The sequence below is a fragment of the Eschrichtius robustus genome, chromosome X (assembly GCF_028021215.1).
Source record: "Eschrichtius robustus isolate mEscRob2 chromosome X, mEscRob2.pri, whole genome shotgun sequence".
Taxonomy (NCBI): Eukaryota; Metazoa; Chordata; class Mammalia; order Artiodactyla; family Eschrichtiidae; genus Eschrichtius; species Eschrichtius robustus.
The window spans coordinates 12,127,039-12,149,528 of NC_090845.1; positions in this window are offsets into that span (position 1 = coordinate 12,127,039).

Genomic DNA, 22,490 nt, shown 5'->3' on the forward strand with positions numbered 1-22,490 from the left:
AGACCTCTGGGACAACATTAAATGCAACAACATTCGCATTATAGGGGTCCCAGAAGGAGAAGAGAGAGAGAAAGGACCAGAGAAAATATTTGAAGAGATTATAGTTGAAAACTTCCCTAACATGGGTAAGGAAATAGCCACCCAAGTCCAGGAAGTGCAGAGAGTCCCATACAGGATAAACCCAAGGAGAAACACGTCGAGACACATAGTAATCAAGTTGGCAAAAATTAAAGACAAAGAAAAATTATTGAAAGCAGCAAGGGGAAAACGACAAATAACATACAAGGGAACTCCCATAAGGTTAACAGCTGATTTCTCAGCAGAAACTCTACAAGCCAGAAGGGAGTGTCATGACATACTTAAAGTGATGAGACGGAAGAAACTACAACCAAGATTACTCTACCCGGCAAGGATCTCATTCAGATTCGATGGAGAAATCAAAAGCTTTACAGATAAGCAAAAGCTAAGAGAATTCAGCACCACCAAGCCAGCTCTACAACAAATGCTAAAGGAACTTCTCTAAGTGGGAAACACAAGAGAAGAAAAGGACCTACAGAAACAAACTCAAAACAATTAAGAAAATTGTAATAGGAACATACATATTGATAATCACCTTAAATGTGAATGGATTAAATGCTCCAACCAAAAGACACGGGCTTCCTGAATGGATACAAAAACAAGACCCATATATATGCTGTCTACAAGAGACCCACTTCAGACCCAGGGACACATACAGACTGAAAGTGAGGGGATGGAAAAAGATATTCCATGCAAATGGAAATCAAAAGAAAGCTGGAGTAGCTATACTCATATCAGATAAAATAGAGTTTAAAATAAAGAATGTTACAAGAGACAAGGAAGGACACTACATAATGATCAAGGGATCAATCCAAGAAGAAGATATAACAATTATAAATATATATGCACCCAACATAGGAGCACCTCAATACATAAGGCAACTGCTAACAGCTATAAAACAGGAAATCGACAGTAACACAATCATAGTGGGGGACTTTAACACCTCACTTACACCAATGGACAGATCATCCAAACAGAAAATTAATAAGGAAACACAAGCTTTAAATGACACAATAGACCAGATAGATTTAATTGATATTTATAGGACATTCCATCCAAAAACAGCAGATTACACTTTCTTCTCAAGTGCACACGGAACATTCTCCAGGATAGATCACATCTTGGGTCACAAATCAAGCCTCAGTAAATTTGAGAAAATTGAAATCATATCAAGCATCTTTTCTGACCACAGTGCTATGAGATTAGAAATCAATTACAGGGAAAAAAACGTAAAAAACATAAACACATGGAGGCTAAACAATACATTACTAAGTAAACAAGAGATCACTGAAGAAATCAAAGAGGAAATCAAAAAATACCTAGAGACAGATGACAATGAAAACACGACGATCCAAAACCTATAGGATGCAGCAAAAGCAGTTCTACAAGGGAAGTTTATAGCAATACAATCCTACCTCAAGAAACAACAAACATCTCAAATAAACAACCTAACCTTACACCTAAAGGAATTAGAGAAAGAAGAACAAACAAAACCCAAGTTAGGAGAAGGAAAGAAATCATAAATATCAGAGCAGAAATAAATGAAATAGAAACAAAGAAGACAATAGCAAAAATCAAAAAAACTAAAAGCTGGTTCTTTGAGAAGATAAACAAAATTGATAAACCATTAGCCAGAGTCATTAAGAAAAAGAGAGAGAGGAGTCAAATCAATAAAATTAGAAATGAAAAAGGAGAAGTTGCAGCAGACACTGCAGAAATACAAAGCATCCTAAGAGACTACTACAAGCAACTCTATGCCAATAAAATGGACAACCTGGAAGAAATGGACAAATTCTTAGAAAGGTATAACCTTCCAAGACTGAACCAGGAAGAAACAGAAAATATGAACAGACCAATCACAAGTAATGAAATTGAAACTACGATTAAAAATCTTCCAAAAAACAAAAGTCCAGGACCAGATGGCTTCACAGGTGAATTCTATCAAACATTTAGAGAAGAGCTAACACCCATCCTTCTCAAACTCTTCCAAAAAATTGCAGAGGAAGGAACACTCCCAAACTCATTCTATGAGGCCACCATCACCCTGATACCAAAACCAGACAAAGATACTACAAAAAAAGAAAATTACAGACCAATATCACTGATGAATGTAGATGCAAAAATCCTCAAAAAATACTAGCAAACGGAATCCAGCAACACATTAAAAGGATCATACACCATGATCAAGTGGGATTTATCCCAGGGATGCAAGGATTCTTCAATATACGCAAATCAATCAATGTGATACACCATATTAACAAATTGACGAATAAAAACCATATGATCATCTCAATAGATGCAGAAAAACTTTTGACAAAATTCAACACCCATTTACGATAAAAACTCTCCAGAAAGTGGGCATAGAGGGAACCTACCTCAACACAATAAAGGCCATATATGACAAACCCACAGCAAACATCATTCTCAATGGTGAAAAACTGAAAGCATTTCCTCTAAGATCAGGAACGAGACAAGGATGTCCACTCTCACCACTATTATTCAACATAGTTTTGGAAGTCCCAGCCTTGGCAATCAGAGAAGAAAAAGAAATAAAAGCAATACAAATTGGAAAAGAAGAAGTAAAACTGTCACTGTTTGCAGATGACATGATACTATACATAGAGAATCCTAAAGATGCCAACAGAAAACTACTAGAGCTAATCAATGAATTTGGTAAAGTTGCAGGATACAAAATTAATGCACAGAAATCTCTTGCATTCCTATACACTAATGATGAAAAATCTGAAAGAGAAATTAAGGAAACACTCCCATTTACCATTGCAACAAAAGGAATAAAATACCTAGGAATAAACCTACCTAGGGAGACAAAAGACCTGTATGCAGAAAACTATAAGACTATATGTCTTATAGTTTTAGAAATTAAAGATGATATAAACAGATGGAGAGATATACCATGTTCTTGGATTGGAAGAATCAATATTGTGAAAATGACTATACTAGCTAAAGCAATCTATAGATTCAATGCAATCCCTATCAAATTACCAATGGCATTTTTCACAGAACTAGAACAAAAAAAATCTTAAAATTTGTATGGAGACACAAAAGACGCTGAATAGCCAAAGTGGTCTTGAGGGAAAAAAACGGAGCGGGAGGAATCAGACTCCCTGACTTCAGACTATACTACAAAGCTACAGTAATCAAGACAATATGGTACTGGCACAAAAACAGAAATACAGATCAATGGAACAGGATAGAAAGCCCAGAGATAAACCCACGCACCTATGGTTAACTAATCTATGACCAAGGAGGCAAGGATATACAATGGAGAAAAGACAGTCTCTTCAATAAGTGGTGCTGAGAAAACTGAACAGCTACATGTAAAAGAATGAAATTAGAACAATCCCTAACACCATACACAAAAATAAACTCAAAATGGATTAGAGACCTAAATATAAGACCGGACACTATAAAATCCTTAGAGGAAAACATAGGAAGAATACTCTTGGACATAAATCACAGAAAGATCTTTTTTGATCCACCTCCTAGAGAAATGGAAATAAAAACAAAAAATAAACAAATGGGACTTAATGAAACTTAAAAGCTTTTGCAAAGCAAAGGAAACTACAAACAATATGAAAAGACAACCCTCAGAATGGGAGAAAATATTTGCAAATGAATCAACAGACAAAGGATTAATCTCCAAAATATATAAACAGCTCATGCAGCTCAATATTAAAAAAACAAACAACCCAATCCAAAAATGGGCAGAAGACCTAAATAGACATTTCTCCAAAGAAGACATACAGATGGCCAAGAAGCACATGAAAAGCTGCTCAACATCACTAAATATTAGAGAAATGCAAATCAAAACTACAATGAGGTATCACCTCACACCAGTTAGAATGGGCATCATCAGAAAATCGACAAACAACAAATGCTGGAGAGGGTGTGGAGAAAAGGGAACCCTTTTGCACTGTTAGTGGGAATGTAAATTGATACAGCCACTATGGAGGACAGTATGGAGGTTCCTTAGAAAACTAAAAATAGAATTACCATATGACCCAGCAATCCCACTACTGGGCATATACCCTGAGAAAACCATAATTCAAAAAGACACATGCACCCGAATGTTCATTGCAGCACTATTTACAACAGCTAGAACATGGATGCAACCTAAATGCCCACTGACAGACGAATGGATAAAGAAGATGTGGTACATATATACAATGGAATATTACTCAGCCATAAAAAGGAATGAAATTGAGTCATTTGTAGAGACGTGGATGGATCTAGAGACTGTCATACAGAGTGAAGTAAGTCAGAAAGAGAAAAACAAATATCATATATTAATGCATATATGTGGAACCTAGAAAAATTGTACAGATGAACCGGTTTTCAGGGCAGAAATAGAGACACAGATGTAGAGAACAAACGTATGGACATCAAGCAGAGAACGTGGCGGGGGTGGTGGTGGGATGAAGTGGGAGATCGCGATTGACATATATACACTAAGATATATAAAATGGATAACTAATAAAAAAAATAATAGTAACATCAACACTCACTGGGACTTTATACTTCTCAGAGCTTAGCTCAAACTAATAACAATTCTATATTCTCTGAGCGCCTGTAACAGAAGGCAGGAAGACAGGGCCCAGTCAAGGACTGGTTACAAGAAAAGTCTAGAGATCCCGTTTCCTTGGTACTCCACATGCTACCCACAACCATACTGGTCTGTGCTTCTGCATTTGCCGTGCTTCACTTATGTTTCTCACTGACATCGGTTGATAAGTGACTGACAGCAGCACTTAGCCTCCGTTCACATTCTGGCTCTTCCATTTCCTGGCTCTGTGATCATGGACAACTTACCTAACCTTTCTATACTTGAGGGTCTTCCTAGGCAAAATGGGGAGAATGATAGTGCATATTTCATAGGTTTGTGTGTTTTAGAGTTAAATGATACATGTGAAATGCTTGGCACAATGTCTGAGACATAGTAAATTCTCAAATGTTAAAGAGAGAACAAGCAAGTGCAAGTACACAGAGAGGAAGAGAGCCACTAGAAGTTCTATTTCCTTCCTTTATTCACCTAGAGTCCAAAGTGTAAAGAAGACCAGAGAGGGAGGAGAAGCCAAGTGTAAAGAGAACCCAAGCCATGTTCTCCTCTTGGAAGAGAATGAGGGGAAAGAAGAGCAGCACAAAACCAGTGTAAGAGCAACTCGTAAATGGGTACAAAATTCCCAAGGGTAAGCCATTGCTATAGGGAGGGGGGCTGCTGGCTATTGGAGGCGACATGTAAACAATGTGGAGTGGCTCAACCAACAGCAAATGTTTGACTTCCGGACGTTTCTAGACGGTGGACTATGTGCCTAACTCAGTTTCTATGCCAACTGATGATACACCATTGAACTCCTGCTATGATGCTGGCGCTGGTGACCCAAAGAACATTTAAGGGCTCAGGGTTTTGGACTTGGGGGGGGGCACAGGCATAAATTGCAACCTGGGGGAGAATGAATGTGAATTAAAAAGGAAGCAAGAGTTCAAGCTGTCGCATGAACAGTGCCAAATCAGGGCTACAGAGAGAAGATCTCACCGAAGTCACTGAGAGAGAGCTGCCTAGTGAAGGGGTGATTTAAGCCAGGCATTGAAGGTTGAGTAGGAGGTTAAATGAAGCATGCCACAGTAGTATATTATGATAGAAAGAACACTCACTCTTGTCTCAAACAGGGCTGGGTTAGAAGCCAGGTTCCATCCCTCATCAGCTGCATTTACTAAATAATACATATTTTCAATAGTATTGTGGGGAATATTTGGTAAGTATCTAGTACAGTGTCTGGCATATAGTAGAACCTCAAAAATAACAGCTACTATTGGTAACCATAGAGTCTTGGAGTATTTTTTTTTTATGCTGCTGCTGCCTTGAGCACTGGTAATAAGCACAACTATTTCATATTTCTTCTCTGTGACCCTGGGTAGCAGTGGTGAATATCTGCAGGGGTTTCTGCATACATCTCCCTGGAAATACCACAGGGAAAAGACACAGGCCTAATTCAGAATATTCAGAGGCCCATAACAGAAGCAATGGAACAAGTTCAAGCCAGCAGCCACAGAAACCTTCAAGCCAAGGTCCTTGGAAGGGCTGAATTATAAACCTGAGGCACCTTCCCTTCATCTTTCCTTCCTCCTCCTCCTCCAATCCTTCTCCTTCTTCCTCTGCCTCAGGGTGCAACGTGGACCGCCAGCTGCTTTGCTCTTCCCATCCATGGGTAAAGGCAACAGTCTGATCAAACTCCTAAACACTAAGATTCAAGGAATTTATTAAGTTATTTTCCCCACAGATAATTGGTGTTTAAAATATTTCAAGGGATGGGCAATGTTTAATCTAAGTCATGCATATCTGAGAGTAAGAGTTTGGGTTTTAGCAATGAGTCAACGGATAAGGTTGAGAGTGGGGTAGTTACGACTAGAACTACTGAATTCATTTCCATGGAGAAAAGCATGGTGGAAGGGAGGAGTGCTTGGCATTTAGAACTGTGGGAACTACCTTAAAAGTCTCAACACTGGCACTTTTTAGTTACTGAGCCTTGTCAAGTCACTTCACCTCCCTGTTCTCGTTTTCTAAACTGAGTAATCCTTACCTTACACAGGATGTCCTGCGGGTTAGACAAGCACTTCTCAAATTGAATGTGCACACAAACCACTTGGGCATCTTATTAAAATACAGATTCCGATTCTGGAGCTCTGGAATGGGGCCCGAGATTCTGCATTTGTAATGAGCTCTCAGACGGTGCCAATGCTGCTGGCCCAAGGAGCACACTCTGAGGAGCACGAGGCTGCTCGATAATGTAAGTAACGATAAGGCGGGCTTTCTTCCTGGACAACTTGGTGGGAAGAGATCATTTCTCGCCCTTGGCTTGCTCCCAGTGACAAAAATAAAGGCAAGTCGAGGCTGGAGAAATGTAGAGAAGAAAAAATTGCTACCAAGGTTTGGGGAGGGAGCTACTACTGAAGCGAAAAGGCTGAAACTGGTATTTTGTCACCTTGAAAGGAGCTGCTCGGGAATCTCCAGGCCAGGGTTGCTCGAGGCGAGGTCAATCGCATTATGATTTTTCCTCCTCCAAGCACCGAGCAATGGCTGCCTGCGTCTCTAACGGAGGCTGCCTGCGTCTCTAACGGAGGCTGCCTGCGTCTCTAACGGAGGCTGCCTCATTCCACTGCTGCCTTGAGTTGCTGTTCACTTGCTCCTTCTTCATGTGGTTGTAAACATAATTGATGTTTACTTTAAGGAAAATAATCCCTTAGTTTCAGTCTTCTCACATTTTATTCCATTTCTATAAATATGAGTGCGCTCGATTGCTAAAGGTTTGCTTCCTAGGTGTATTCCTTTCTCCTCTCAGAATTGTTCCTGTCCTATGCTTCATCCTTTCTCTCTGTTTGTCCTCATCTTCTTCAGCCTGCTAATGATGGTAAAACGTACATTCTTGAGGAACTTACTCCGGTGTCAACTGCAGCCACATCATTAATCTTCTCTCATTTACAGGCTAAATTATCCTAGAGCTGAAAAACATTGTGCATTTCTATACATGAGATTAAAGCCAGCCTCTTGACCTAGAGCTGGTTAATTTTAATCATCTGAGAAGGCGTAACCACTCCACCCAGGGCAATAAGACCGTCCTGCATCTATGCACACATGGTTGACAAACACTTGTGAAGCAACGAGTACTAGCCATGCATGAGACATTGCAGAGAAGATAACGGAGAGCTATAAAAAACAGCGCTAAATTCCCTTCTGTCAGGATGGAGAAGAGAATGTGAAGGAGGTAAAAGTGGGGGAGGCAGGAGAAGTTAGCCCAATGTTTCTTTGCCTAGGTGGGCAGACAAGTGGGTGTCTCATGTGCAAAGTGAAGGTAGGATTTAGTGAGTCTGTAAAATGAATTAAAAATTGTGTTAAAAGAGCCTTTGGTAATTTAAAAAGTTAATCCTTGACAACATGGTTAAAAAAATTAAGGGTTATTTTAAATACACATTTTTTTTTTTTTTTTTGGCTACACCATACAGCATGCGGGATCTTACTTCCCTGATCGAACCCGTGCCCCCTGCATTGGAAGTGTGGAGTCTTAACCACTGGGCCACCAGGGAAGTCCCTAAAACACATTTATTGGGATAAAATTGACATATAAATGTCATATATTTAAGGAGTACAGTTTAAGTTTTGACATATGTATATACTAGTAAAACCATTACCACAATAAAAATAATGAACATATTCACGACCCCCAAGTTTCCCTGTGGCCCTTTGCAATAGCTTTCCATGCCCTTCCCATCACATCTCTCATCCCCAGGAAATACTTGATTTGCTTCCTGTCACTATAGATTAGTTTGCATTTTATTGAATCTTATATCAATAGAGTCCAAAAGTATGTACTTTTTTGGACTGACTTCTTTCACTCAGCACAATTATTCTGAGATTCATCCATGTTTCTGTGTGTTCATTCCTTTTATTGCTGAGTAATATTCCATTTTACGGGTATATCTTAGTTTATTTATCCATGAACCTGTTGATAGACATTTGGGTTGATTCCAATTTGGGGCTGTTACAAATAAAGTTTCTATGATAGTCTTTGTATGGGCATATGCTTTCTTTTTTATCAGATAAATACGTAGGAGTGGAATGGTCAAATCATATGGTAGGTATTTAACTTTTTAAGAAATCGCCACAAACTGTTTTCCAAAGTGGCTGTACCATTGTACATTCCCATCAGTGGGGTATGAAAATCCTGTTCCTCCTCATCCTTGCCAACACTTGATATGTTCAGTCTTTGTTAGTTTAGACCTTTGAATAAGTATGGTAGTATCTCACTGTGGTTTTAATTTTCATTTCCCCAAGGACAAATGATACTGAGCATATTTTTATTGCTTATTTGTCATGTGTACATCTTCTTTGACAAAGTGTCTGTTCAATCTTTTGCCCACTTTATATTGGGATATTTATTTACTTTTTATTGAGTTTGAGAGTTCTTTATATATTCTGGGTCCAAGTCTTTTACGAGACAAATAGTTTGCAAATATAGACCCAGCATTCCAGTGGATTCAGAGGTGAATAATAGCTAGATCCTGCTTTTAGGAGCTCATGGTTCAATGTAGGGGTCGGGACAATAAAAAATAAAATAATAATAACTGAATAAAAAATAATCACTGAAGACGTTGGGGGCTACAACTGAGACTCTTGCAAAGTGCCATGGGAGTGCAGAGAATGCACTAAATTTTGCCTGGGAGAGCTTGGAAAGATTTCCCAGAGGAAGGGAACTTAAAGCTTTGTTTTGAAATGTGAAGAGTTGAGTAGGTAGAGAATATCTGTGAGGGAACATTGTAGGCAAGGGGAATTTGTGCAAAGGCAGGAGGGTAGGTTTGGGAATCATTAGTTCTGGATGACCAGAAGGAATGGGGGAGGATGAAAGGGGTAAGCGAGGAAGACTGAGACTAGATTGTCAGATTGTGGAAGGTTTTGTAGATCAGGCCTAAGAATATGAACTTTATCTTCAAGGCAATAGGGAGTTTGATGAAGGGTTTTAAGTAAAAGAGTAAGGGGTCAGATCAGTATTTTAAGAAAATGTTCTGTAGTGATGGTGAAGGATTAGAAGATAATGAATTCAGAAAAAATGACAAGAACCTAAACAAAGCAACAACAGCAGAGAGAGAGAGAGAGAGAGGAGAGAGAGAGAGAGAGAGAGAGAGAGAGAGAGAGAGAGAGAGAGGAGGGAATGGATTCTCAAGAGGAATGGTAGATATTTGTGAGTGTTTAGATGTTACAGGTGAGGTATATAGAGTGGTATACAGGTGGTATATAGGATGGCTCCCAGATTCTGGTTGAACTAATGGGATAACCTGGGGACACATTCATTATGTCCAGGAATATATGAATAGAAACAGGAGAAGTGGGGAGTATTATGGGTACAGATTATATAACAGATTCATTTATTCAACAAAGTTTTACTGAGTGGCTAACATGTGCTAGGAACTGGGAATCTGATGTAGATCAAAGCAGATGCTGTGTTCGCCTTCACAGAGTAAAAAGTCTAGCATGGAAGAGAGAAAAATGAATAACCTCACAAATTTATAATTTAAAACAATTGGCTCTGAATTGCTTAAGGTAAAATAGTAGGGTGTTTGGATACTGCATTCAGGTAGATCTCAGTCTCAAGAAACACTACCTTGAAGTAAAGCTTAAGAGGAGACCTGAAGGAGTTAGGCTGGTGAAGATAAAAGAATAATGTCTCAAAAAGAAGGAACAAGGCAGGTTAAATATTGTAAGACATCCAGGTGGAGGTTTCTAATAAGCAGATAGAAACATGCACCCAGAAACAAGGCCTTGGAGAAGTTATCAACCCATAGGGGCAGGTAAAACCGTGGTAGAGAATGAGTACTTTGAGGGAGGGTTTGCAGGATGAGGAGAGAACAAGATTTATGCTTGATATGTGGAGTACTAGTATTTAAAATGCAGGCAGAGTAGGAGAGCAAATCAGCTAAAGAACAAAGAGGAACGGTCAAGCATTTAAGAAGAGAAAAGAAGAAAGTGGAGACAAAGCCAAGAAAGAAAATTCGTGGACACCAGTGCCCAATGGATGGAAGTGACTGGGTTTATTGAATTCTCTTTCCTCTCACCCTGTACGGAAATCTTTGCATGGTATTAACTAATTCTGTTGATTGTCCTTTGCCAGGCTGAACCAGGTCCCTGCCTCATTAAACCTCAAGGAAGGCATGCATATAAAGAAAACTATATTTTATATTGATTCTAAATGTTCTCAAGGGAACTTGTTTTGGCATTTTCCCCTTTGCCTGTCATTCTGAAGAGTGATCAATAATTCTGGATTCATGAAATCACTTTCCAGCATATTTTAAACATAATTACATTCTAAATTGTGTGCTCCTCATTCCATGAAATGAGTCAGAATACTGTGGCCATTTCTCCTCTTCTGGGAAGAAAAATCAAGACCCAAAAGAAGGTCCTCCCACCCTGCAATAACGGTATGCATCTGTACATGAACAAGAAAGTTTGCCAGGCAGGCTTGCGGCAAGGTTCAAACAAACTACCCAAAGAAAAGCTACTACCCTTCTCCCTGCCTCCTTGCTTCTATGGGTTGGTCGTTCAAAGGCTTAACTCATCATCTTCCGCAAAGAGTTACCTCCAATATTACAGCACTCACCTCACTGCCCTTCTATTAATAACAGTCATTTCTTCAGAAGCTGCCATGTACCATGCATTGTGCTAAGCATTATTGAACAATACATTGTCTTGCTTAACTTCAAGCAATTGTGTGAGGTAGTGTCATGACACCCATGTTTAGAGGAGGAGGCTGAGGCTTAGAGATGCTGAATTATTTCCCATATCTGTTGAACTCTAATATGGTAAAGAAACTAAGATTATTTTATCATGCAGGATATGCCCAGTCATGCTGCAGTAACCAAAAACCCATCTCTTAATAACAAACGTTTGTTTCTCACTCACATAACATGTGCATCACAGGTCAGTTCTGCTGAATATCCCCAAACCCCATGACTCAGGTTATCAAAGCTGTCACTATCTTGAGAGTTGTTGGTTCTCAAGGTCGAGGGAGAGAGTTCTGGATGGTCCTGCAACAACAATTAAATGCTTGGCATAGAAGTGACAGGTACTGCTTCCATTCACAGCTTATTGGCCAGAGCGAGTCACTTGGCCCTACCTCACTGCAAGCCATTCAGGAAATGCAGTCTGCCTTAGGACTTGGAAGGCAGAAAAGCCCCAAGTAAGCTGCACTAATGGCCACACAAAGTGAAAGAGGTTCTAAGTATTAGATTTCTGCATCGATTTCAGCACCTGCATTGTAGCTTTTAACTGATAAGAACATTAAAATTGCATTGCAGAATCAAAACCATAATGAGATACGACTTTCATACCCACTAGGATGACTGTAATCAAAAAGACAGAAAACAGTAAGTGTTGAGAAGGCTGTAGAGAAACTGGCATCCTCATACATTGCAGGTGGGAACAGAAGCCACTTTGGAAATCACTCTGTCGATTTCTTAGTTACCATCTGACTCAGCAATTCTACTCTAGGTATATACCTAAGAGGAGTGAAAACATATGTCCATACAAAAACTTGTACACTAATATTCATAGCAACATTGTTCATAATAGCCCAAAGTGGAAACAATCCAAATGTCCATCATCGGGACTTCCCTGGTGGTCCAGTGGTTAAGACTCCATGCTTCCACTGCAGGGGGCACAGGTTTGATCCCTGGGCAGGGAATCCTACATGCCACATGGTGCGGTCAACAACAAAACAAACAAACAAACAAAACAAAAAAAAACAAGAAAAAAACCCCACATTATACTGAGTGAAAGAATGCAGTCACAAAAGATCACATAGTTTATGAATCCATTTATATGAAATATCCAAAATAGGCAAATCCAGAGATACAGAAAGATTTGTGGTTCCCTAGGGCTGAGGGAATTGGGAGGAAATGGGGAAATGTAACATGGATTAGTACTGCAGTGTCTGGATGTTAAGGACAACTGACATTAAAATCATGACACTGATCCGAGAATAGATCCATCAGGAATGGTAACATCTGGGATGAGGGAAGTACCTCCTAACCAACATCCTGATAAAGGGCTGTTTATTAGGCAAAATTGGGTTTAAATGTGAGAAGGGAAGAAAGGAGCTGGAATATGCTTATTGCCACTAACCCAAGGAGGAAGAGCTCAAGGGGAAAAAAGTAAGATCAAAAGTTTTGCTATTACTTTAAGCTATGATGAATTTATCATGTGTAGAAATTAATCTGTATTTCAGAGTTTTAAAAGCTCCTCTTCTGAAAAAGTTTTACAAACTTGGAACTCCAACTTTGGATGATTTGAGCCAAAAATTTTTTTAATGGCATGCAAAAGTTTGGGTCTCAGAAGTAATTTTCTATGTGAACTAGACACATTTCAAGTGAAAAATCAAAAGTATTTCATTAAAACGTGAAACTGCCAATGGTAAAAAAATTAACAAAAAGTAATCTCTTTTTGAAAATTCTGTTCAAGAGATGTGCATGTAACCTGGTGAAATACAGAACTAAGAATGTCTGAGAAGTCACGAACTATATTCATAATTACATCCAGGGTGAGACATGGTTCCTAAGCATACTGATTTGAAATTGTTTCAAAACAATGCAACCAAAGTGTTAACTAATACTTGCAGACAAAATTTTGTTTAAGAAAAGATGACCTTCTTGGGACAGAACCAAATGAGATAAAGAAGGAGACGCTGGCACAAAGCCCAGATCTTCTCCAGTCTTGGAAAAAGACCAAATACTTCTTCCTGTCTGGAACATTTAGAATTTTTGACTTGAAACTAAGAAGGTGCATGGGGGATGGGTGAGGGCTTCCCTCCTCACCCACACATTTTCAATGAAAGATGATTCAAAATTGGGGAAGAAGGGCTTCCCTTGTGGCGCAGTGGTTAAGAATCCGCCTGCCAATGCAGGGGACATGGGTTCGAGCCCTGGTCCAGGAAGATCCCACATGCCGCGGAACAACTAAGCCCGTGTGCCACAACTACTGAGTCCGCGCACCTAGAACCCGTGCTCTGCAACAAGAGAAGCCACCGCAATGAGAAGCCCGCGCACCGCAATGAAGAGTAGCCCCTGCTCGCCACAACTAGAGAAAGCCCTCATGCAGCAACGAAGACCCAACACAGCCAAAAGAAAAAAAATTAAAAAAAAAAAAAAACTGGGGAAGTACCCCAAGAAAAGTTTGGCTAAATGAGATTTGATTTAAAAATATTCGGAAAGAAAAGAAGTTCTTCCTTAGGAAAATTTAAAAGGATCCTGAGAGAAGGGAGGGTGAACAGGGAGGAAATACAGCTCAAACAAGAAATTTTTGAGAACGCTGGATCTCCAGAGAGAAGAGGGATTAAGCCCTTGTACAAGATAGACTGAAGACGGAGACATTCCCCCCCCCTCCCCAGCAGAGCAGCGCCATTAGCAGCAGTAAGACCACAGGATATCTGCAAGTGAAACCACATGGCTCTTAGGCTATTGGCATTACCCCTACCTGAATCCAGGTGCCAATTAAACACGTGGAGAGTCCCTCATCAGATCCCAAGCAAACAGCATCCAAGTCAGTTAAGTTATTGGAGATCATAAAGTTTGAGCCACATAGACTACCAAACTATTAAAATGAATTACTTTCTCATCGCCTCTTCCAGATCCAAGTAGGAATCCCAACATGCAGTGGGTCTCTTTGGATTTGGGCAAAGCTATAACTCACATTTGGAGATCTCGTGACGCCCTATTCACCAAGTTCTCTAGAAAAAAGTGACTCATTATTCCTTGTCTGTAGTAGTTGTACACAGAATTAAGTGTTAGAGGGGCCAAAATCCCTGCAAAATACAGATAACTGCATCGAAATATTCTATAGCTACAATTTGCTGAATTCTCATTTGTTTTGTATTTGGACTAAAACTTCTAGGATACATGCAAAAATGTTGGGGAATTGATTGTACGGGGATTTGGGGATATTTAAATGTAATGTGATTACAGAATTACAAATGAAATTTGCCATAATCCAAATGTGCTAGTGTTTTCTGGTTGGCTCTTTTAAAATTTTGACAATTCATAGAAATTATTCTACCTGAACTCTTTGGATTAAGTTTTATAAGTGACTCAAATTTCTCAAAATCAATTTGGCTGTATTCTGTAACATTCTTAATTAGTTTTTGAAAAGAAGGACTGGCGTAACAACCAGATAAGTAATTTCAGTATTTTTTGTATCAGTTACCAACTGCCTCGATAATGCTGCAAGATGAACGAACAAACCTCAGCCGCATAAGATGGTAAGTGTTTATTGCTTACACGTCTGGAGTGGTTGGTCAAATGGGCTCTGCCATTCTTGGCTAGGTTCACCTACAGGTATGGATATTGCTCACTGTTGGTTGAACTTGTCTGGCTGTGGCTTGAGTAAATGGGGTGACTCAGATATGTTATAGGTATCTTTCACGCTCCTGGGTATGTTTTTATGGCAGAAGCAGAGATCCAAGGGAGAGAGCAGAAACATACAAGGCTTCTTGAGAATTAGGCTCAGAACTGGCACACCATCATCTTCATCAAATTCTACTCGCTAAAGCATGTCACAAGGCCACCTCCGATGAAAAAGATGGGAAAACACATTCTGCCTCTCTAGTGAGAGAAACTGCAAAGTCACATGGTAAAGGGTGTGGACACAAGAGGGGGAGTGCAAGTGAAAAACTAGGGCTCTTAATAGAATCAATCTACTAAATATATATAAACACAAAGGACTTTAAAAAGTTGCCGTTCAGTATTAAGGTTCCCATGATAAATAATAAGTCATGATACTATGACCCATAACAATAAAAAGTTAAAGAGCTTTGGGAAAAACCTTAAAGGTTTATAAGTATCTGCATTGACTCATTCCTTGTTATTGCTGGCAAAGTTATGAGAATCTAGCCTGCGTAGACACTGGGTAGCCTGTGTCTCCGCATTCTTTGGTGTTCCCTTGGAATAATGTTGGGATTTCTTTTTCTTTTTAGACAATAAACGATTGACAGGTACAGACAAGGGAGTTCATTCAGACTAAGGGTTGGCAAACGTTTTCTCTAAAGGGCAAGATAGGAAACAGCTTAGGTTTTGTGGGCCAGGTAATCTCAATCACAACCATTCAACTCTGCCCTTAAAGTGCAAAAACAACCATAGGCAACATGTAAACAAACGGGCATGGCTGCATTCCAATAAAATTTTATTTTAAAAATCAGGCAATGGGCCAGATTTGGCTGATGGGCTGTAGTTTGCTGACCCCTGATCTAGACTTTCATACTTTGGTGTCAATTTCATGATACTTGAGCAAAAGAGAAAGAAGAGAAAATAAAGACTTCTAAATTTGGGGCAACAATATAAATCAAGAGCACTGTTTGCAGTGACAAAATATGGCATGGTACACCAGGAGTTACTGGAAGGAATAAATAAAAGGGGTCAATAAACTCTCATATTAGAGGAAGATAAAAATACATCTGATACTTGAGCTTTGGAGAAAAAGTACTTTTTCTGCCTTATGTCAGTGGTTTGAAGCTCCTATGTCACGTTGCTCTGCTTTGAGCTCTCTTGAGAAATAATACAATGTACTCTCCCTGGTACCCAGATGTTTGTCTCTTTTGGGGCAAGAGAACTCAAAATACCTTGTTGAGGATATATTTTTTAAATATCTGAAGATGATGGCCCTTACAAAGTGTCCCTCTCAGGCATTCTGCAACAAATTGAACATCCAAAAGTAAGCAATAATTACTAAATTGGGACCAGCTGAGCCTGTGGATGGCATTAAGTCCATACTGACAGTGACAAAAGGCAAATAATAAATATGCATTAAAGAGAATACTCCTATTGCCTACCAATTTGAATTAATTATTTGTATCCAATTAGCAGAACAGGAAGAGAGTGGAGGACAAATTATTCAAGTGATAAAGGAACACGGAGCATTTTAGTTTGTTTAATGGATATAATACGTTCCTTTCTTTGGGCAGTTTGAATTTTTTTATGCCTCTCCTTTGAGCTACAAATCAGCATATTCCCATTAGTCATGTCGTCTCTCCATGGATGTCTCAAACATAAACCCAAAACCGAGCCATCAAATTCTGACACGCATGCACACGGAAATATTTCTCTCCCAGTGTTTCACAGCCCTATAAATGAGCCACCATCCACTCAACTGAACTAGCCACACTCCATGTTCAACTGATTTCTGTGCCTGTGTACTTTTCCACTTCCCTGTCTCTCAAGTTTATCTTCTCTCCACAGACACCACCACCTGTTTCAGTACATGATTCTTTTGTGACCCGGACCACTGTCATGGCTACCTAACTGGTCCCTTCCCTGAAATTTTCACTTTCCTCCAGTACATTCTCCATTTTCTGGTTACATAAACTCAAATATGGTCATATCACCGTTCTCTGAAACCTTCTGATGCCTCCTAAAGGCTTTACAACAAAGGCCAGATGCCTAACTCAGCTCATGAAGCCTTCCATGATCTGGCTGCAGCCTGGCTATTTTGCCTCACTGACATTTCCCCTTGCCCACTCTGCTCAGCCTTTCCGAGCCATCTTGAATGGACCAGTGCTTCTGTGCCCTCACCCTGACTGTTCCCTGCCCACACGCAGGTCCTCACACCCGGCTATTCTCAACCTCCAACCCATCCACCTGCTTCCCTCCTGTGCTCTCCTTCCCTTTGGAGGGCATCTTCTGTCTTACCAATTTACACTGCAGGACTCAGGAAGGTAGAGGCTGTCCTGCTTCACACACTGTTGCATTCCCAGTCCCAGCGCCACTGCTGGCACATAATAGATGCCCCATAAATAACTGCTGAATGGGTGAATCAACACTTTAATTATTTTACAACAAAACTTTGGTAGGAGTCACCAAATTTCTTTTAGGGAGAGATAAAGAATGTATAATTTGGTAAAAAAAAAATGCATCTTTGGCTAGACTGCAATGTTATTGATGTTAAGAGTCCATAATTTTCGTAATGAACTTTATATCCCAAGTTCCTAACTTAGTTCCAAATAAGCAACGACTCCACAACTTTCTAACTCTCAAAGGTTGTATACACTTCTACTAATCTGGGACTATAAACAATTAAATAGTTATTTCCCTTAGGTTCAAAAACTATATACATTTTTTCATTTACAGTCTGATGGGATTTGTGAAGATATCCTTTCTTTTTTTTTACTTGTTTGTTCCTTGTCTGAAATCACCCTATAAAAGACATTCTTTCACTGTGTAAGTTAAAGTACAGATGAAAGATATGGTCTGACCAGTATATGGGAGATTGATTCTATATTAGTGATAGATTAAAGTAGAATGGTTAAAAAAAAAGCACAGCAGTAGTTTTCAGAAAAGCCACATTCAAGTCCTGTCTCAGATACTTCTATGATATATAGCTACATGGCAAATGTATGAAACCAGAATCCCTAAAATGTAAGTTTCATGAGCTCAAGGGTTTTGCCTATTTATCACTGTAGAACAGCACCCAGAATAGTATTGATACATTACATAATAGATAGTCATTGCCCAATAGCTATGTGTTTAATGAATGAACAAATGAAACTCTGGGCTGTATAGCTCTTTTCAGTTTCAAGTTGCTACAAAGTGAGGTAACATTAAAAATTCTGGCAATTTCAGAAAATTATTGGGACAGGTCAAGATGTATGTTTGTAAAGATTTTAAATCTAGGGGATTCCCTGGTGGCGCAGTGGTTGGGAATCTGCCTGCCAATGCAGGGGACACGGGTTTGAGCCCTGGTCCAGGAGGATCCCACATGCCGCGGAGCAACTAGGCCCGTGCACCACAGCTACTGAGCCTGCGCTCTAGAGCCTGCGTGCCGCAGCTACTGAGCCCACGTGTCACGGCTCCTGAGCCTGCGTGCCACGGCTACTGAAGCCCACGCACCTAGAGCCCGTGCTCCGCAGCAGGAGAGGCCATAGCAGTGAGAGGCCTGCACACCCTAACAGGAGTGGCCCCTGCTCACCCCAACGGGAGAAAAGCCCACGCGCAGCAGCGAAGACCCAATGAAGCCAAAAATAAGATAAATAAAATAAATAAATGTAAAAAAATAATAATAACTTTAAAAAAAAAGATTTTAAATCTAGAGAAAACTACACAAGTTTAAGGTGTTGTTATTGACAGTTGTGTGATTTCCCTCTAATGCCCATACTCTGAATACCTAATTTTACTGGATTATTTGTTTCATCCTATCTGGGGTTTTATGCCCTATCATTGCAGGAAATGATTAGTGTTCTTTCATTCAAAGTGCATTATGAGTTTGAAATGAGATATGAGATTACAGATATTTCCAGTAATTTGAAAGCAGTCTGTGTTTAGGAAAAAAAATAATTTTGATATAGTGGCAGATTAAGAATCCAGAGAGCATGATTTCACATGGAATAATTTCAAAGGCAACAAGGAAACATTTGTATAATTAACATGTATAAAAACTTCACAATTTTTAAACAGCCCATACACATTATCTCATTTAATTTTTGCAGTAGTCTTCTTGCATATAGATGGTATTATTTTCATTTCACAGATGAGGACACTGAGGCACAGAGAGAGTAAATAAATTGCCCAAATTCACACAGCTAGTAGAGCCTGCCACTGAACCTGGATTTTCTGCCCCCAAATCTTTGCCAATTACATTATACCATTGTGAAGAGTTTAGGTCAGAATATGAAGTTGGAGGGCACAGTCCCCAAGACTGCTTTCACTTCTGACACCAACTGCAAGTTTGGGAAGGGTTCCCCAAAGCACCCTCAGTTTCAACGCACCGAACTCACTGAAAGCTATTATACTCATGGTTATGGTTTATTGTAGGAAAAGGATACAGATTAAAGCTAGTCAAGGGAAGAAAGGCATAGGGCAGAGTCCAGGAAGGTTCCAAACACAAATCTTTCATTGTCCTCTCCCCATGGAGTCAAGATATGTTACTTTCTAGATACACACATGCAGTATTGCCAACCGGGGAAGCTAACTCAAGCCTCAGCATTTGGAGTTTTGATTGGGGCTCCATTATGTAAGCATGATTGATCAATTGATTGCCTACATGGTTGATCTCAGTCTCCAGGCCAACTGATACCACATGACCCAAAGCCCACACCCTAAATCACATTGTGGGTGGTTCTGGCATGGCCAGCCCTCACCTTAAGACTACATGGGTGTGCCCCCAGAAACCCAGCCCCAAGCAAATAATGATCTGTCTTCTATCAAAGAAATTTGGTGTATGATTTCTAGAATTTACTAATATTATACAGTATGTAGTCTTTTTTGCAGGGCTTCTTTCACTCAGCATGTTTTGAGATTTATCTCTGTAGTTGTATTTATCAGTAGTTTATTCTTTCGATTGTTAAAAATTCTTCCACTGTTTGATTTTGCCATACTTTGTGTTCCATTCTTCTGTTAATTTTCTGAAATTTTGAGTGGTTTATAATTGTTTGCTCTTGTGAATAAAGATGCTATGAACTTTCTCATCTAAAAAAAAAGACTCTATGGGTGTGGCCATACCCTATCCTAAATCACTTTGTTAGACTATCCAGTATGACTGAAGGCTGCCAGGCATACAAGGACAGTCCTAACAGGCATAACATCACAAGAGCCCAGAGATTACCTCCCAGAAACAGGGCAAAGGCCAGATGTTCTCTTTGGGCCAAATTCTTTACTGAACGACTATGTTGGGAAAAAGAGTTCACATAGAATAAAAAGATGTAGAAAATGAAGACAGCTGGTAAATGTATGTGTATCTACACATATGTCAATATGGCTTGTTGAAATAAAAACTGGAATCTTGATTTGGTTACTCTCCTCTGGCCAGAAGATCAAATGAACTGGGAAATGTGAGAAGTCTAAGATGAAAGGGATTATATCACTGTCATGGTTCAGATATGCCTCTTGTAGCTTATAAGAAGAGGTACAACTGTGGAAAGTGAAAAAAGCATAGAGCTCATTGTTTGAGGAGCAAAGTCTGCTTGGTTTATGGGGTTTTTTTAGGAGCTCTTAGTTGTTTTAAGTTTAAAAAATTGATATCCATTATCAGACCAGCAACAGTCAACTCCTGGGGCTTTTTGCTAAAATTAGTTTTGATACCTTAAAGAATATTGATGACATTTTAGAACAGAACAGCCTAACAGATCCAAAATAAAAGCTTTCTAAAAAAGACTTTATCCTTTAGCTTTATCAAGAGGCCAAAAATGAAATAAAAATGAGTTCTGCTATTAGACGTAAAGGCTCCAGTCATTTCTATTTATACATCCGCTCAGCTTTATCTAGCATAAAGTAAAGTAAAAGGAAGCAGTAGCATGAGTGAGCTGGGTGGTGCATAATAATTCCTTTATAATTTATTTTCCTTTGGTATAACTTTTAACCATTGAAGTAAATGAGGACTGTCTCTGGTGTCCTGAAACCCCAAAGTACTACTTCCCAATGCCCTCTGCCCAACCCCCTCCTTTCAGAGACCCCCTTTTAAGCCCCCTAAAATTCTAAGACATCTTCTGTTTCTTCGATTTCTCTGGAAAGGAGGAAAATCTGTGATTATCAGGGTGGATTAGGTGAATGTGTTATTCCTCTTCCCAAGAGCATAGGCAATTAGGAGACTATCATGCAGATGAAATTTTCTAATTCTATTTACCATAGTGGGTTTATTAGTTAGAATAGGCAAAGCTCTGCGGTAGTAACCTCCAAATTTTAATGGATTGACACAGTAAAAGCATTTAGAGCACAGATTCATGGGGATTGAGTGCTCTTCTTGCCTGCCTTTCTTCCAAATGCTGACTCAGGGACTAGTGACTTTTATTTTGTGACTCTGCCATCTTGGAGTCCTTTGCTTCTAGCTGTGTGGACCTAAGAGCGAGAAAGGATGGAAAAGGTGGGGGACCTTCAAGATGGCAGAGGAGTAAGACGTGGAGATCACCTTCCTCCCCACAAATACATCAAAAATACACCTACAGGTGGAACAACTCCTACAGAATATGTACTGAACGCTGGCAGAAGACCTCAGACCTCCCAAAAGGCAAGAAACTCCCCACATACCTGGGTAGGGCAAAAGATAAAAGGAAAAACAGAGACAAAAGAATAGGGACGGGACCTGCACCTCTGGGAGGGAGCCATGAAGGAGGAAAGGTTTCCACACACTAGAAAGCCCCTTCACTGGTGGAGACAGGGGGTGGGGGGGGGGAAGCTTTGGAGCCACGGAGGAGAGTGCAGCAACAGGGGTGTGGAGGGCAAAGCGGAGAGATTCCCACACAGAGGATCCGTGCCGACCTGCACTCACCAGCCCGAGAGGCTTGTCTGCTCACCCGCCGGGGCGGGCGGGGGCTGGGAGCTGAGGCTCGGGCTTCGGAGGTCGGATCCCAGGGAGAGGACTGGGGTTGGCTGCGTGAACATAGCCTGAAGGGGGCTAGTGCGCCACAGCTAGCCGGGAGGGAGTCTGGGAGAAAGTCTGGACCTGCCTAAGGGGCAAGAGACCATTGTTTCGGGGTGCATGAGGAGAGGGGATTCAGAGCACCGCCTCAACGAGCTCGAGACAGGCGCGAGCCGTGGCTATCAGCACGGACACCAGAGACGGGCATGAGACGCTAAGGCTGCTGCTACCGCCACCAAGAAGCCTGTGTGCGAGCACAGGTCACTATCCGCACCGCCCCTCCCGGAAGCCGGTGCAGCCCGCCACTGCCGGGGTCCCCTGATCCAGGGACAACTTCCCCGGGAGAACGCACGGCGCGCCTCGGGCTGCTGCAACGTCACGCCGCCTCTGCTGCCGCAGGTTTGCCCCGCATCCGTACCCCTCCCTCCCCCCGGCCTGAGTGAGCCAGAGCCCTCTAATCAGCTGCTACTTTAACCCCCTCCTGTCTGGGCGAAGAACAAATGCCCTCAGGCGACCT